Below are 16105 nucleotides of genomic sequence, written 5' to 3'. Positions count from 1 at the left end.
CCCATCTCCTTCCATGTCATCTGGAATGGGAGATGGATGATTCACTCACACCCCCTTCACCAATCTAGTCAGGGTCTCTCCCAGGGCCAGCTTGGCTGCTACTCCAAGGTAGGAACCAAATGAGGTTAGATAAGGAACCAGCAGGCCTCAGGCTACCATATAAGCTTTCCCACATGCCTGGAGCTAGTCTACCTTCCTGGTTTTTCCCCTTCTTCTTTGGCATCCAGAGCTTCTTGCTTAGATATCTATCTACCTTTTGGGACCTGCTTCAGAAAGGTTTTCTTGCTCTTCCCCCTTGGCTCTTGACCTTGAAACTGGCTGTGATTCTCTCAGTGTTCTTACTAACAGCATTCACTACTGGTTAAAGACAAAAAGAGTTTTTCTTCTTTCATCAGGTGACTCCAGGTACCTGAAGCCACTGGACTATAAGTCACCTAGCAGAGGGTGCCTGTGATTACTGAGGCTCACATCCCATTTCATGACAGACATCCTTATCCTGTGGATTTCACTGGTTTGGGGGGTTTTGTTGTTGTTGTTTGGTTTGGTTTCATGAAAGACCAAACTCTTATTTAACTCTCTGGCAGTTACCGAGCAATCCAGATCATCAATTACGAAAGGAGATTCAAGTAACATAATCAGCCTTGATGTGAGAGTCAATTAGGAATTGCCAAAATGAAGTTCAGAGAACGTGTCTGTCAGCAGATTCGTGACTTACAACAGTTACTTCTCTTTTAGACATGGCACCAACGGACTTATCCAAAGGCATGTAATCTCAAATTTAGCAAGAGGAAAAAGCTCTCCCAACTATAAATATTTTATTTCTAGGCTGGCTCCAATCTGTCACCATTTCTACATAGAGAAAGGAAAAACCAACAAGTATAGGAGACAAAGCAAAGAATAACATCCGCCAAGTGTCGGCAATGAACATGACCTCATCCAAATAAAAAAAACGAGAGCCAGGAATATGTTACCTCACAGGAGTGAGAGGGGTTTTCACTTGCAATACAAACTATTGCAGTTCTTGAGGACAACAATAATAATCATGTATATATTTATGTGTGGGCACACATAAGCTCCTTTTAATCTGTTTGTTTTTTATTAATGAAACTTTCAGAGAAAAAGCTAAAGTTTGCTCAGTTCACATCACAAATAGCTCAAGATATTCCTTATCAACAACTAGTTACTATTTAATAATTCTGATAATGCTGCTTCTCATGGGAGCAGCCTTCAATCCATTTGTGCCAAGTCTCTCTCCTTGAACTGTCAGATGATAAAGATTCCTGGGCCTCTGGTGTAAAAATGGTTTATCAATGCATTTCCATTTGCCAAGCATTCCTTTAAAATGCCTAGCTGTGTAAAACTCTACTCAGGGGAGCTGGTGGGAATGCCTAGGGGTTAGAGGAAAGGGAAAGCCTTCCCTTCGGGAATGCTCAGATGCCTGGGAAAATAAATGTATGACATCCACGGGCAACCTATCATCCAATACAGACATTTAAATGTCTCTAAAAACGTTCTCGTAGTTAGCCAATTAATCCACAGACAGTGTCATGCACTGTTACAAAGGCGCTACAGCTGGTCTCATTTTGTGTAGAAAGTTTCTCAATATAATGCCAATCTGTTTCTTTCTCGTTTAATAGAATTTGGGAAAAATAGAAACTAGAGAACCTCAGAGAAATGCAACCTTTAAGGGAGCTATCACAACTGGTGAAATAGCCCCCACACAAACCACACCCTAGGCCATGGTTTACAGAAACAGCCTGAGGGGCTCTTGTTCCTAGACTTCTGTTTCTTTGATAATAAGATGATCCATGATCTCTCTCTGTTTCCTAAGGGGACTGGATTCCTGTAATATCTGTTTGGGCTGGATGGAAGACTGCATGGGTGCAGCTATCCTAAAGCCAGCACATACCACCTACCTACATCATTGCCCTCCTGGTACCCACCTCTTAGCAGTAAAAGAGCAAGAGAAAACATTTACAACCATGCACTACATGGCAGGGCGCTAATCACATTTTCAACATTTATAGCTTAAGAAGTGTTTAAATATCAAAATTGATAAACTAATACTCAACTCTTACAACTGCGTCTCAAATCTTTAAAATGCAAACTTGAAAAAAACTGTGAGCCTAGATTTCAACCACAATCAATGAAACATCAAAAACTTCAAAGAGACTTGCATTGTACATGAGGGAATGAATTTTAAAAGTCCCAGGCCAGTATTTCCTTATTCAAGGAAAAACCAACACTTCTTTGAATGTATTTCTAAGCTTATATTGCTAATTTTGTCTCTCTTCTGTTAACTTCTGCCAAAGAAAATTTCCTAGAGTTGTAATTTTCATTTAAACATATTTAAATTTGTCAGAATACATTTAAGATGAACAACAATGAAACAGACTCCAGAAAAAGAAAATGCCATACTTACCTTCTGCCTCGCCCACAGTCATCGCCTTCAGGCATTTCTGCCCTTTTAAGAATAACTACAGCAGCACCTGCTTGCCACAGCTAAGACAACCAGAGAATGCTGGTTTTCCCACAGGCAGACTCTCAGAAGAGAGCAGGGGATTCTTCCCCTTCCGGAGAAAAGTACTCCTACTCTACTCAGAAAGTCGGTGTTTACAAACTTGCCAAGTGCCAGCCTCTTGGCTTGAATGAAGCAGAGCAGTGGACTATTATGACAGCCCCCCTGCTAAAAATAAAGAGGTCACCTCTCACTCCGGCACCGGCACCGTGACAGGCAGCTGGGCGGGAGTGCTGCCCAGGGGCCCAGCATTTTCCCTGAAGTCGTGTGAGAAGGTGTCACCAGGGATGACTTCACCAAGCCGCCTGCCCTCTTTCTTTACTTTTTTTTTCCTGGCAAGATCTAGGCACCTACCAAAGGTGGAGTGGCCACAGGCAGGCTGAAACCTCACTTGAGCTATCAGATCTCCTCCTTTGAGTCACAGAGAGCGAGAGAGAGAGAGAGAGAGAGAGAGAGAGAGAGAGAGAGAGAGAGAGAGAGAGAGAGAGAGAGAGGAGAGAGAGAGAGAGAGAGAGAGAGAGAGCGCACTGTCCCAGCAATAGAGTGGGAGGTTTGTTTGCATAATACCTGGCACTCAGCAAAAAGTCTCTTACTCAAAAGGAGAACACACACACACAAACACACACACACACAAACACACACACACACACACACACACACACACACACACACACACACACACACACACACACACACACACACACTCACTCACAGAGTCATGCGGCAATCAGTTGTGAGGGACACTGCTTTGCAAGGAAAGCTCTCTCTGGACCATCTAGGTTTCCCAGCTCACAAAATATGAATATGAAGGTGAGCCTGTGTGTCCCTGGGATCCAAAGCCTCCCTCCCTCCCTCCCCACTGTGGCCAGGGAGCACAGGGAGCAAGCACAGGCTCATGGCCAGGTGGTGGCTCTGGGGGACTTGATACTTCAGCTCCTTGCCCTGCATGTCTCAATCACTGCTCCCTTCACAGTGCCTTGTTTTCAAAATGCCAGGAGACTCATTTAATACCACCCAATAAAAACTTGAACCTATTTTATTTTCCTATTTTCCAACTAAGAACATAATGGAAGACTCAAAGGAAGATCTAATTTTAATTTAAAAAATATCATTTTTCCGTAAAAAGTGCATATGCTCTACTTGCTTCTATTTGCCTTTTATGGGGTATTTTTAATTAACTTTTATTTAAATTAGAAACAAGATTGTTTTGCATGTCTTTCCCAGTTGCCACCCCTCCTCCCCTGGCCCCCACTAACACCCTACCTATCCAATACCATTTCTGCTCCCCAGGGAGAGTGAGGCTTTCCATGGGGGGGGGTCTTCAGAGTCTCTCATATTCAGAGTCTCTCATATCCTTTGGGATAGGGCCTAGGCCCATCCTCATGTGTCTAGGCTGAGGGAGTATCCCTCTATGTGAAATGGGATCCCAAAGTCCATTCCTACGCTAGGGATAAGTACTGATTACTACAAGAGGCCCCATAGATTTCCGAGGCCTCCTCACTGACACCCACATTTATGGTGGCTGGATCAGTTCCATGCTGGTTTCCCAGTGATCAGTCTGGGGGCCAAGAGTTCCCTCTTGTTCAGGTGAGCTGTTTCTGTGGGTTTCACCAACGTGGTCTTGACCCCTTTGCTCATCACTTCTCCTTCTCTGCATCTGGATTCCAGTTCAGTTCAATTTTAATGGTATCTTTGTTAAAAATGGTTTTTCAGATCATGTAGGAACTGAAAAGTCAGGGAATTTAAAATAATTATCTGCTTTCTTTTGGAAAATGTTGGTCTCTTTGTGATGTATGAATGCCATACTTTAAAACAGATATACTTAAATGACATAGTACTTCACACAAAGCATTGTGCTAAGAGACTTCAAGCCTAAGGTTTGACGTATATATACCTACAGTGGTGGATCTATGTACTCAAATACATAATTCATATTTTTAAATGTCACATACTTCTTGAGTCTGCATGTCATCCTTGCCCAGTGCCATGCTAATCCTCTCTGTGTTATTCCAACTTGAACATATGTCCTGCCAAAGTGAGCACTCTCAAATATGTAACTTGAAAGCAAACTGATATTCAGAGGTTGGTAGATCAAAGCCTCCAGAAGCAGCTTCCTAGGGCCACAGCAATGCACTTCGTCACTGTGTCTCTAGACATCGCAGCTTTTTAACAACTGAGAAGCTAAAACGCTGAGAGCAGTGTTCATGATATCAGCACTTGCCCTGAATTTAGACAACACAAGGGCTAATTCTGCCTCACACTCACTTCTGACCAGTCTAGCACCTTAATTTTACTCTGTCCTCTCTCTTCCAGCTCCCATCTATTTCTTCCTTTTTTTAAGATTTTATTTATTTATTATGCATACAACATTCTGCTTGTATATCTGCACACCAGAAGAAGGCACCAGATCTCATGACAGATGGTTGTGAGCCACCATGTGGTTGCTGGGAACCAAACTCAGGACCTCTGGAAGAGCAGTCAGTGCTCTTAACCTCTGAGCCATCTCTTCAGCCCTCCTATCTATTTCTTAAATCACTAAATTTAAGCGACCTCCTCTTCTGAAGATGCAATGATCTGAAGATGTGCCCCAAAGCATCTCTCAGTTCTAGAAGAATTCACTGACAATGTCAGACAGACAGAGCGCCAGTGACTCCCATGAACTAGTGAGGAACACCACTGTGGAGTGTTCAGCTCTTGGTGAATTTCCAAATTACTTGCTCCAGCTAGATTGATTCCCCAGGAGGTATGATGGTGACATTTTGTAAAGTTCACAAGGATATGGATGGAAAATAGGAACTGCCTGAGCAACAAATCCCAGAGCGTAGGTACATGGCCAATACTGTTCCTACTGAGGCTCTGCATGCCTCTTCTTTACCTGAATGTCACCTTCTGTCCTGGGAACTGGGTACTATGGGTCCCCTCACTGCTGTTGACTTGAAAATCTAGTGGACAATCAGAACTTACAAGGACCCAAGGAGAGCAGAAATGTTGAGTCAGGTGAAGAATAGAAGAAAGGGTATGTGATAGGTAGGGTTTTAGTTGCGGGGGAGGGGAGTGGGGGGTGGTAGGGGAGGACGGGAGGGAGAAGGGAACTGGGATTGTCATGTAAATCAAACTTGTTTTTAATTCAAATAAAAAAAATGATAAAAAAAAAAAGGAAAAAAAAGGACCCAAGGAAACCAAGATTTTCAGATGTTATCACAACCTCAGGAAGTTCAATGGCCTGCTGGTGACTGTCAGGAGCCTCCAAGCTGGAGTGCCCTTTCCTTGCCTCTAGTCAAAGATCCAGAAAAGCCCTCACATCAGGAAACAGCTCATGTCCCAGACTTTTTAAGTTTTAGATTTTCCTCTGTTCACACTCTCCTCAAACATGATTGCATTTATTTTCAGTAATGGGCTTTACTTTTCCTTTGCCATTCCAATCAGCCTAGAATCCATCAGCCTTTCAAAGCTAACTGTCTCCTTTGAACGGGTCTATAGCCTCCACTCTACAACATCTCCAGTATAAAAGTTTTATATTGTTGCTGTATCCTCAAGACAGCTTTGGGAGAAGCTTAGGCTCCACCAGGGGTAACAGGACAGACCCGGCTCCCTTCTCTCAGAGGTTAAGAAGCAGTCTGATCAATGAGGGGGAAAAAGTACATCTCTCGTAGAGATGGCTGTACTCAGAGTTCCTTCCAACTTCAGCTGGTAGAGGAAACCTAGGTGCGTCACGTGCATCGCTTTCCAGGATAAAAAGTAGATTCCTTGGCAGTTGTGAGCAAAGTGAGGTTTTGTGCACAAGTTCTGACTGAGGGGGTGTCAGAAAAGCCATTGGGCAGCTCAAGAGACTTGTATTAAGTGACACCTGGTACATCCAGATATATTCCTTCTGCCTCCTGCTAGAGGGAACTCAGACTTGATAGCTGGATCTCAAGAAGCCACTTTCGGCAAGACATGTCTTGTGCAATGGAGGGAAAACATGGCAGAGTCCTCATGATAAAGCAGTTGCCTGGGAAGGGGCACACTGAGAACAAGCAACAGCTAGATAACATTTTACTTTTTTGGAAATTCCAAGTGAGACAGAAAAAGATGATTATGTCACTGTGTTTTTGAAATACCATTAGAGTAGTCTCCTTTACCCATGGTTTTGTTTCATAGGTTTTCAGTTACTAATAACCAACCATAGTCTAAAATTTCCGATGGGAAGTCCTAGGAATCAACAAGTCATCAATTCTAATCTCTTTTTTTTTTTATTATTGAATTTTCGAGACAGGGTTTCTCTGTGGCTTTGGAGCATATCCTGGCACTCCCTCTGTAGACCAGGCTGGCCTCTGCCTCCCGAGTGCTGGGATTAAAGGTGTGTGCCACCAAAACCCGGCTTATCAATTCTAATCTTAAATCATCCTGTGCTGCCCTACTTTCCTGGCTCTCTTTTTACCACAGCAAGGGGACCATTCTTTCCCAGTGGCAACAGTGTATATACCTGCCCATTATACCTGCCCGTTAGTCACTTAATAAGCATCTCGAGTTATCAGATGGACCATCAAGGTAATTGTAGTACTTATATCCAGGTCATTATTAAACCTCAGTTATGGCCCCAACGCGTAAGGTTCTTCCTTTAATATGATAAGGCGAAAGTTCTTGGCTTAATAAAATGTTGAGAACTGTGCTAAGGTTGCTATGATCTGCAGGACATTATAAATCTGTACTGCGCCTACTTATAAATGAAGCTTTATCATGGGTATGCACGGCTATTTTTCAAAAGCAGCGCAGATAGGGCTCAGTCTTATGCAGGGATTCAGACATCCATTGTGATGACACTCTCTCATCCCTGTGGATGGGAGGGGCTACTGTACTCAACCTAAACTTGACCCTGACTAAACTATTTCCCTAGAAGTATGGGTAATGGTCATCAAAAAAAAAAAAAAAAAAAAAAAAAAAAAAAAAAAAAAAAAAAAAGCAAACAAACAAAAACGCCATTAAAACTAAGACCAAAAGTAAAGCAGAGACCCATCAGGCCACACTGTGTGGGAGGAAAGAACAAACATGTCCCCCTCCTTCCCAGTCCTCACACAGGTCTGCCAGGCTGTAAACACGTATGACACGTGTCAAAAGTATCACTGAAAAACATTACGGGGCGAGATGAGACAAGTGTACTAGTTTAGGTGTCTCTTCCTCTTTTCATAGAGTCACTAATGCTAGCACAGGGGCCTCACCCTAATTCATTTATCAACTCTTAAGTACCTCCCAGGGGCCTCCCCTCGAAATACTATCAGCATATGAATTTGCATATTGAGTTTTCCCTGAACATGGATCTCTTTTGTGGGAGCACATCATTCAAAACTCAGCACTTACCCTCTGAGCAAATTTCTGCCCATCAACCCTGGCCCTACATGAACCATCCACCTTCTTGTTTACACGTTCCCACTCTCACTGCACAGTTGAACCCGTTTCTCCCTTCTGCTGCAAAAACCATTACACATTAGTCTCCTGAATCGTCTGCCTTCCCACTCTTTGACATGGCAGGATAAGGTTTTCTCCAGCAAAAGTTGTCCCTGAGGACAACAGAGTAGATATGACCTAGTAGCTAAGAGCACAGACTTTGGACCTAGAAATGGGTCCTGGATTCACTTTGGGTGAATTTGGCAGGTTCCCCACAAAGTCCTGCATGTGGGCTCCTGCTGTGACTGAAGTACTGTCACCTGGCAAGCACTTAGAGCTGAAAAACTATTGGTGCTGTTTTTATTAGTACCCACATTGTGGGTTCAGGAATGATGGACTGGTTGGTTACTCCAGACTACCATTTAGTCAGTTATTCTAGAAGGAGCCTCTTGACTCCTAGAGTGTAGAGGAATATTAACCTAAATCCCTGGTAATATCATGACATTCAAATTTAGGTACTCTATGCTCCAAAGGGAACAAGCCTCCCTTGCACATTGTGAGCCTGGTTATCCTCAACACCACATCCCAGGTGAGGATGATGATTGACAGCTGCAAGGTTGGAGGCATCACTACTCTCTCAGAAGCTGCAGACAGCTCTCAATCTCCTCACACTCTCTGTGCTGGCCCAAGGCTACACAGCACTGAAACCAAACAAGAAAGGCTACCTTAAGGGGGTAATTTCTGAATAGCGTCATTCAGTGCCAGCTCAGGCAGCTAATGGGGACAGGCATGTGACAAAGAGGAAAGGTCCTTCCAGCTGGTGTCCAGCAGGGTGTCCTGGGATGTTTGTAGCTGAGTTAGGGGAGGCCCAATCTATTTCAGAGGTCCTATCTGTACCCTCCTCACAGTCCCCTCAGTGGTCTGCAGCCAAGTGAGCCAGCGCTGAGCACACCAGTGGCTTGGCTCCTTAGCTGGCCCTCAGGCAACTGTATCTCCAGGGGATTTTCAGGGATTTTTCTCGTAGGTAGAAATCTAGAGGATTCTCTATAATCCACAAGTCCTCAATGCCAAGAATCCTAGCCCTTTCCCTGGGACTCAGAGGAAGATCTGAAAGCCTGGCTGGGATGGGAGCCTTTCTGCCTCAGTTTACCTGCCAGATGCCTTCTGGATTCTTTCTGTAGCTTCCTCATTGGTCAGAGAGGTTCCTTCAGCACTTTAATACTTCAACATTTTATCCTCTCTAGTTCCTCACCTCTTCATCTCAGATCTGCTCTCCCTTGCAGAGAGACGGGATCCCTCAGCCAGAGCCTCCTGAGGTGTGCACAGTCCTCCTTGTCCCTGCATTCTCCATGCATTCCTTTTACTGGAGGCAAGGCCTTGTGATGCATATCTCTGTCTGGGTTTTCCCCAGAGCACACAAAAACTATACCCAGCAATTCTACAGTCCCATCGTTTGCCTCCTTCCCTTTCCTCATCCCACCCCTCCCATGTACCTCTGCCTGCAGCTCAAATTGATGGCCTTTTTATTCTATTGTTGTTGCACACCTGTGCAAGCACGTGTGCGCACACACACAAACCACACACACACACACACACACACACACACACACACACACACAAACACACACATCCTTGTGTTCCTAAATATATAAATACAACCTCCTCAGTCCATGTAATTTTACACATACCCATATATATACACACATACATACATATGTACACACACACACACACACACACCACTTCAGAGATGACTACTTGATATTGGATAACCAATTGATGTGCTCCTCCTTGAAGAAGACTATTTCTCCTGCTCTTGGCATTCCTTAGTTACCTATAACCAGGGTCTAGGGTTGAGTTCATGATACTCCCTAAGCCTGAGCTGCAGGAACTGTGTTGTAGATATCAGCTGGGACTGGAAAACACAGTGTTTCTTATGTTAGCATTCAGTGCCACACAATGCACAAAACTGCACCATTTAGAGCTGTCCACTGGCCACCCATGACCCTTGAACACTTGAGCTGTAGCTAATCTAAATTGACATGTGCTGTAAATTTACACACTGGTTTGGTTTTGGTTTTTTGGTTTTTTTTTTTTTAGGACTCAATGGAAAACAGAATGTCAAACATCTCATTAGTAACAGTATCTGGAGGGCACACTGAGAGTTACTCTGAGTAACTGCTAATGCCAGTTACAAAAAGCAGTTTCACCTTTTTCTTTTTTTTTTCCAGCTTCTAAAAATATGTCTATTATAGATGACGTTATTGGGTTCTGTTAAAGCTGATCAGGGCTTTAATTAGGTGCCAAAATTGGACCAAGTAAGACATAAAACAAAAGTTACAGTGAAGGATTGGAAAGATGGCTCAGCATTTAAGGGCACATGCTGCTCTTGCTTTCAGAGGATCTAGGTTCAGTTCCCAGCACCCAGCTGGCAGCTCACAGCCATCTGTAAATTTAGTTCTAGGAATCCAGCACCTTTGTCTGGCCCCTGAAGACACGGCACACACACGGTGCCCAGACATGCATACAGGCAAACCACCTATACGTATAAAATGAAAATAAAAAAGCTTAACGATGTTGTGCAAGCACAACCCTAGTAACTGTTTCAACGACATTTCTACAATTGCTTTTAGTCAGCAGGGACAAAGTAGAGATTATAAAAGGTACCAGAGCAGGGCGAGGCTGAGAACAGTCCACAGGACATTTCCTCCCACAATATTGTGACTCAGAGGGAAAGAGTAGTCCTTCTCTCCACTGGCGTCAATACAGAATCCAGTTTCCACAAAAGTTCAGAGTATATAGTATACATTTTTGCAGCAGTGGAATGAGGGAAGACACCAGTATTAAGGCCAGTATACTTCTGAAGTGAAGTGAAAGAAAACATTTTTTTCCCTTGGATTAAAAACAAACAAACAAACAAACAAACAAAAAAACAAGCAAATCAAATCAAAGGACCCAACCTGCATGTGTGTACATGGCGTAAGCAATACCATTCAGTACTGGGCCATCAAGTGTGCCAAGCAGGTGCCTCTCTCCTGCTTTGTGGTTAGTGGAGTACTACTGAGACTCACCCTGGATTGGTGGCTTTGACGACAACAACCAAACACAAAGTTCTTCTTCTCTCTACTTTGGGTGTGCCTAAAACTCATTTATTAGAAGCTTAGTCTCCATTTCAGCGCTGTTGGGAGATGGGGATCCATGAATGATTCCTGGGTCCTGAGGGTGGAAGTTTCATGAATGAATCAGTCTCCTTAGGGCAGGGTTGGGTTAGTTATCACTGAGAGGGCTGCAGCATACATCCTGACTTTCTTAATGTAAATCCGCTGTATGTCACTGTTTTTTGAATAGTGGTATTAAGCAGTTAATACCATCTGAATAGGTAAAGGGGAGTATGCGGTCCCCTCATTCACTGGCAGATGGAATGGTGGCAGAAGTGGCAGGGAATTCTGTGCAGAAGCAACCTCGGGACATGTGCCAGGGAAGAGGAGGCATTCTGGCAAGAGCTTAGGGAAGAAGCGGTAAGACAACACATACCCTCACCTTGTGAAGCACGCCACCCCACCACCCGGATTTCTCTGCTGTGTCCAGCCTCTACGGAGACCCATTTCCGAACCCTGAACTTGTTCTCTACAAATGTGGCTGTCTTGTTGGGGGTGGGTAATCACCCGGGACTAGCTATGTTCCTTCTCGATTCCTTATTAACCCTCTCCTTTAGTTGATTTGCTTCTGCTACCAAATCAATTGCTTTCTCTTTCTTCCTCCAGTCACACACAGAAGAGTGTGTGACTGGAGGAAATCCCCACAAGAATTTAGATACTTGTGCAGTCTAATTCTTGGGGGGGGGGGGTCATATGACCCAGCAGTCTGTCTGTCCTCCATGGGCCTCAGCTGCTCCTGCTTGCTCACTCACACAGCTCCCCTCTATGGCAGCATGTGGTTTTGAGCGGTATAGTTCCTTGACAGAGAAACCCTGGTTCCAAGAAATTTAGAGCAAACAGCCATAGCTGTGAGAGAACTCTGGCAAGCCTCACTGCCCTGTGCAAGCATAAGGTGGTGGAAACTTTCCAAGGCCACAGGGGGTGGAGACTGAGGTCTTTGAGGACAGGGAAGACAGGCATGACTCGGCGGGGGCGGTGCTCAGATCAAAACAAAGTTTATCTCCAGAGTTTAAAAACACAGTATAGCACGGGGACAATTATATAGCAGCACCTGTTTAATGATGGGTTATGAAATGACTTTTGTGATCCTCTGATCTTCCTTATTATATTTTGCTTATGCTAGTGTTAAAACGTTTTCCTCATCTGAACAACAACTGATAAGATGTCTCTTGGCTATGCATTCACACAGCTCTTCTGCAAAGAAGTCAAACTGAGTTAAAGGTCCTCAGCCACACAACTGTGACAGTTCATTATTTGACAGTTCATTATTTTCACTGTCCCTTTGAGGCTGTTGGTCAGGTGACAGAAAGCTTCCTCCAAGTCTCTTCTTGTCCTGTGCCATGTGGCAGAGCGGATGGCCTAGGCCAGGTAAGCACTACCTGTGACCCAGCCTTGACCCCAGATGAGAGATGTCCTCAGACACTGAAGGACCTTCTTCTCAGGCCCTAGGGCTTGGAAAACCACACTACTGGCCAACATCCTCCAGCCTCTGGGGCTTCTTGAAGAGGAAGCAGCTGCTTCTGAAGGATTTGCTACAATGAAGGCTAGGAACCATGCTGATCCTGATGAGAAGACTTTCATGTACGGTACCCTACTCACTGCTTCTCCTCAAGGAGAATAACGGCTGCTACTTAATTATAGCTGTCACTGCCTGCTGATAAGACAACTACCTCAGTAGCATAAATCACCTCAAGCTCCCACTAACAGGACGAATTGGAGTGACCCCATATGTGGTTCTGCTTGTATCAGGCTAGGAACAAAAACCTCTTTGTCTCAGCCCTTTTTGTGCTGCAGTGACAGAATAACTGGTGTCTTAGTTAGGGTTAACTATTGCAGTGATGAACATCATGACCAAAAGCAACTTGGGAAGAACAGGGTTTATTAGGCTCACACTTCCACATTATAGTCCATCACTGAAGGAAGTCAGGACAGGAACTCAAAGTCAGGACAGACAAGAACCTGGAGGCAGGAGCTGATGCAGAGGCCATGAAAAGTGCTGCTTACTATATTGCTCTCTATGCCTTGTTCAGTGTGCTTTCTTATAGCACCCAAGACAACCTGCCCTAGGATGGTATCAAGCACACCAAGGGCTGGGTCTTCTCCCATCAATCACTAATTTAAAAAGTGTCTTCCAGCCCAATCTTATGGAGGCATTTTCTTAATTGAGGTTCTTTCCTCACAGATGACTTTAGTTTGTGTCAAGTTGACATAAAACTAGCCAGCACTGTGGGTAATTCATAAAGTATGAAGGGTTTTGTTTTTTTTTTTTTTTCTTATGTTTCAGAGGGTTAGGAAGTTCAGGGTCAAGGCACCTGCTTCTGACAAGGTGTGCCTGACTGTCTCATCCCATGGGAAGATCCAAGGAACACATCCAAGAGAAAGGGGTGGAACTCACCATTTCATCGGGACACCACTGCCACAGCAACTAACAACCCAGGGCACCAGCATTAATCCACTCCTGAGGCAAAGTCCACACAGGCTACTCACCCCTAAAGATCTCTTCTGCCAACACTGACTTTGGGAGTTAAGTTTCCAACAAAGAAACTCAGGACACAATCAGATCACAGCACCCTTCAATGGATCATGAGCCATAAAATCAGAGTTAAACAACCCAAAAATTTTCATGCTGATAAGTAGTGCGGTAGTCCCCAGTAGAACTGACTCCTGACTCCCTGACCACGCTAGCTAGCACCTTGGAAGGATATGCTCCAGGGTGCAGCATCCATGCCTGGGATCACACACAAACCTGTTTTGTTATAATGTTGAATCACTTTGGGTTTGACGATCACACAAAGACAGCCTAGACACTGCTATACATCTGCCATGTACCCCTGCCAGTTTCCTACATGTTCAAAATATGTCAAAACTAAAGCCAACATTGGTCCATCACCATGAGCCAAGCTCCAGATTCCTACTGTATCTCAATGGTTTTCTCATTAACATTTTTCCCTCCCAGGATCCCACTGGAGTAGCATACCGCAGTCAAGCATTAAATCCACTTAGTCACTGGGAGTTGATGAGAACTGCTGATATCTCTCACTGGTTTTCTTTGTTTTGTTTTTTGTTTGTTTGTTTGTGTCAAGACAGGGTTTCACTGTGTAGCCCTTGACTGTCCTGGAACTCACTCTGTAGATCAGACTGGCCTGAATCTCACAGAGATCCGCCTGTCTCTGCCTCCCGAGTGCTGGGATTAAAGGCATGCACCACCACCTTTTCAAGAACTCAATAGTTCTGGGGTATTCTGTAGATATCTTTCAGTTTGGGTTTGTCTGCTGTTTTCTCCAGCACTAGACTGAGTCAACAAGAAAACCTGGGAGTGAATCAGCTTACAGGGTGTGTTCAAAGGGCCTGCGTAGCTTACCACTGATAATGTCAACTGGATCGATTGGCTAATGTACTGTTTTCAAATAGACACACCATAAAGTTGCCTCCCCTCGCCCCAATCCAATCTTCACTCAAAGAAAGAATGATGGGGCAGAAGGGAGCAAAGTCTTAACACCATGGCAAGGAGGTATTGGCACATACAGGGATTCTTCTCTCCCCATTTACTCAATGTCTCATTTATGAAGCTGGTGCTCTGGCCTTCACGCTACATTATTTAATACCATAGTTCCAACTGTGCCAGCCACAAACCTGTTTTTGACTTCCCTGTCTGACCTCGTCCTCTAACCCCCGCCCCCCCATGGAGCTAGAGGCCACCTCTGTGGTTGTCACTCCTGACCATTTAGCATTGCTCCTCTCAACAAGTGAGACACTGAGTTCCCTGCAAAATGATCGATCCCATCTCCTTCCAACCCAGTGTCAACACCAACCAAGAAACAACACCAGGAGCCAGAAGTCATATGAGTGTGACACAGATGGGCGACAAATGTCTGTACCCCCCACTTGTCACCCCTATAAATGCATGTGATATAGGACGATGGGCATGTGTACAGTCAGTGTATGAGCACTGTCCACAGAAGTGGACCACGTGAACTCTTTCCAATGTACCCTTATGAAGCCAAGAATAACAAGCTCTCATTTTTCTCCCAACTTGACAAAATCTCCAAATTTTAGTATACCAAGTCCAGATTCCCTTGCCATGTGGGTCATCAGACCATACCTTCCATGTTCCTTGTCTCTGGAGAGTATTAGATGAAGTCCATGGTTTAAAAATAAAACAAAACTTGGCTTCATTGCATGCACCTACTTTTAGCACCAAACCATGGCAACCTCACACACAGTTCCTCAGAAGTTTGCACAGTGGGTTCCCACCACCAGACTTTGCCCTCAACCTTATCCACTACCAACATGAATATTTTCTATTCAATTTGACTTTACATTAATTTTTTTTTCATGAGACAAAACTCATAAACCATAGTAAAAATTTCAAAGGGCAATGGCCTTCTTCAGACTCGTGCCTCAGCTTCTCTGGCCAGGAGAGCAGTTAAAATGCAAGTATCCACCTCTGTCCTAAATATAAGTTAGAAACAAAGGGACATGCCCTGCCAGGAGTTTTAAGAGAGGCCAGAAAACAACATGAGTGCAAGGAAGGACATCATGTTTACACTGTCTGGAAGGGTGGCTGCCATCCCTTTTCCTCACAGAGTGCACCTGGCCTCCTGTGAGAAAACAGACAAGAAGTTCCTCTCAGCAGTGACAAGCAACCTTTTCTGAGTTCTGGTGATGGACAGAAGGACCAACCCCATAGCTAAAGAGAAAGGCTGCTCTCTGGCCAGTCTGCTGAATACCGAGGCTGAAACAGATGAAGTCATTCCTGGACTTCTAGATGAGCATGACAACTATTTGGGTAAGATTTGGGCATCGAGACTGAGTGAACACTGGGTTCCAAGGAGCATCAGTTGGATTTCTCAGGGAAATGGAACAACAGGGTGGCCACACAGAGAGATGGACTTAAAGTACTGTCCAAGTTGGCAAGGCTGAAATCTATAGGACAGTCCAGCAGAAGGTCCCGGATATAATCTATACACAGTCTGAAGGCCAAACTCCTTCTCCGGGAACCTCAGTCTACTCTCAAGGCTTCCCACTGACTGGACAAAGTCCACTGCAATTATCAAGAATGATA

The 16105-nt window shown here is 44.4% G+C and overlaps 1 protein-coding gene and 1 non-coding gene across 2 annotated transcripts in view; both read right to left on the bottom strand.

The window, feature by feature from the left end:
- The window catches only part of Retreg1 (reticulophagy regulator 1), a 124650-nt gene that overhangs the window by 29254 nt on the left and 79291 nt on the right, over positions 1–16105 (bottom strand). The gene's annotated exons all lie outside the window — the stretch shown is intronic.
- On the bottom strand, positions 4456–4561 carry LOC113833958. The gene has a single exon (XR_003482159.1). It is a non-coding gene; the product is annotated as a U6 spliceosomal RNA (small nuclear RNA).

This window comes from Cricetulus griseus, chromosome 2, assembly GCF_003668045.3.
Source record: "Cricetulus griseus strain 17A/GY chromosome 2, alternate assembly CriGri-PICRH-1.0, whole genome shotgun sequence".
Classification (NCBI taxonomy): Eukaryota; Metazoa; Chordata; class Mammalia; order Rodentia; family Cricetidae; genus Cricetulus; species Cricetulus griseus.
The sequence above is the reverse complement of the archived record's forward strand: the minus strand, read 5'-3'. Positions and strand labels throughout refer to the sequence as shown.